This window comes from Typopeltis vanoorti, chromosome 6 (assembly GCF_054136105.1).
Source record: "Typopeltis vanoorti isolate ZY-2024b chromosome 6, IOZ_Tvanoo_1.0, whole genome shotgun sequence".
Classification (NCBI taxonomy): Eukaryota; Metazoa; Arthropoda; class Arachnida; order Uropygi; family Thelyphonidae; genus Typopeltis; species Typopeltis vanoorti.
In genome coordinates this window covers 72,192,441-72,195,028 of record NC_143554.1, presented here as the reverse complement: position 1 = coordinate 72,195,028, position 2,588 = coordinate 72,192,441, and the positions used below count along the sequence as shown (strand labels likewise).

Below are 2,588 nucleotides of genomic sequence, written 5' to 3'. Positions count from 1 at the left end.
TGGTCAAAACAATTCATTGACATGTGTGCAAAAATATGGCTTTCTTACTTCTGATAACTGGTGGCAGCATACAATAGAGACAGTATTGGAAAACGAAACAGCAAAAATTCTCTGCGACTTTAGAATACAAACTGATCGGCATTTGGAACACAATAGACCTGACATCACAATTATCGAACATCGACAGGTTTGGATTATTGATATCGCAGTACCCAGTGATAACAACATTAACAGCAAAGAACTGGAAAAAAATACTAAATATTCGATCTAACAATCAAAGTTGGCAGGATGTAGCTTAAACACACCAAAGTTATACCAATAGTTATCGATGACTTGGTTTCATTTCAAAGAAACTATCCAACTATTTACAGCAATTAACCATCAAAGTGACCCCATACGACCTACAAAAAACAGCATTACTTGGAACAGTCCATATTTTACGACGCTGACAGACTATTCTTAGATTCTTGGGTAGAATCTGAATGCTTCTGTATCACCAGTCAAATTGTTGTTTAAATAATATCTTGTTTTTATTGTGTATCAGTTATGCGAATAAATAAATAAATAATAATAATTTATTAAATGCAACCATTATTATTACACAGAAATTTCTTGTGTTGCAATTTCTTGCTATGAAATGCCAATTGTAACTCTTCTGGTGAAACCTAGACTTTGCAATATCTGCGGTTATCTGAACAAGGTGTTTTGTTGAGATGATCGCCTATCTGAAGAAAACAAACAAATACAAAACTCCAATGACAAAGCTAAATTTAAAAATTTAATTGAATTTTAAAATTGAATTTAAAAATTTTAAATTGAATTTTAACATCCCGGATATATACTTATTCTATTTCGTAATATATATATATATATATATATATATATATATATATTTTTTTTTTTCCAATAATTTTTCAGGTTACTTATGAATAACAATGTGGAAACATTGAGACATATATTATAAGTTAAATATGTACGATTTTAACATATTTATGATATTATTTAATGTTTGAAAATAACATTTGTAGACGTTGTTTTCATATACAACACTAAAAGTGTCGCTTTTATAGAAACAATTGAAACTAGCTTGTTAACAATGCGATATGGTGCATGAAACGCACATGCAAACAGTCAGTCGAGACCAGTGTTCTATGTCCGTTGACGTGTGTTCTCTGGCTAGTTGGTCCGTTTTGAGAGAAACGTCTAGCTTTCATGTGAGGCTAAACGACTCAATTGAAAAGCTCTTATAAAGGTTCTGGATAGTTAACAATTGCCCAGAAACAAAAACGCCTCGCTTGGCAAAACATTATCGTCAAATGCATATTCTGCTTGCATTCCAATGATAGCCTCTCCAAGGTCATGCGGAAGGCGGGAATAGCATTTAAACTCGAATGTGTTGTCCAAAGAGCTATGCAAAAATGAGATGGTAGTTTCATGTTTTGGGGCTGAATTTCTAGTGCTGCGGTTGGGCCATTCATTGCGGTATCCAATCGCACGAAATCCACGGATTATCTGACACTTTTAGATAATGAATTATTTCCATTTGTTTTTGGAAGAAGAAGAAAGACACATAGTAGGTCCTTAGTTTCATGATAACTGGTTTTTGTCGAGCTAGAATTGTGCTGGATTGGTTTTGCAGGACATTCGACATCTGAATTGTAGAACGTCCGGCGTGTTCATATTGATGTTATGTTCCAAATTTCGCAATTTATTATATACAATAAACTGTAGAATAATTAGTGTATACTGGAACACAAAGACTACTTTAATGTCTCGGTTAATCCTTCTGTGGAAGATTAAACAACCCTTATCTGTTTATGATAATTCAGCCATATTGTTATATTTTAATTTTATAATATAAAAAATATATCAGCAAAAGAGAAATTATTACATTATTTAGCATATAACGAACCATAGAAGTCAGAATTATATTGTAACTTTTATAATTATGATTAAAATAAGGTATTCTAATTATAATAATATCAGGTATGATATCAAATGTCAAAAGTTATCAGATCGAGAAGCAGCATATTTTTTTATATACTTTCTATGTACCTTGCTGCCTTTTATATCTGAAAGGCGATCCCAAGCAGTCTTTCTCTCAACATCCTGCCCGGTTTCAAATCCAAACCGATTTTGTAACGGCGAAGTGCATTTTGCTTCCTCCTCAATTGGCAGACAGTTCTTACGGCCTCCTGATGGAAAATGGTAAATATTTAATAAAAATCATACACACCTATCCTCTTGGCATCGGTCTTTTTCCTAACTCTTGATTAGATGACCAGGGAAATCCGTTAGAATGGTAAAAAAACCGACTACTCACATCACTTGTCAGAAGAACATTAAAAAGCGATCAAGATCGTCTATTCTAATAGTCTTCCGGTCAGATGGTGTCCTTCCGGTTTTGCTAAAAATGTATGTTATGCCGTTTATACCCATCCTGTTATTGCCTTCAAAAGATGTCATCTATCCAAGCATAAAAGCCAGATTTTTATCTAGCATGTGCCCCAAAACAGATTCCCTATTGCCTTCGCTTTAATATTCTTGAAAACGTCAACACCGATTCTTATGTATTAACACATGCGAAT

The 2,588-nt window shown here is 33.3% G+C and overlaps 1 long non-coding RNA gene across 1 annotated transcript; it reads right to left on the bottom strand.

The window, feature by feature from the left end:
- Positions 1-556: 556 nt before the first annotated feature.
- Positions 557-2,308, bottom strand: LOC150105538 (uncharacterized). The gene is made up of 2 exons (XR_016548488.1): positions 2,056-2,308; positions 557-725 (listed from the first exon to the last, which is right to left on the bottom strand). It is a non-coding gene; the product is annotated as an uncharacterized LOC150105538 (long non-coding RNA).
- Positions 2,309-2,588: the final 280 nt, after the last annotated feature.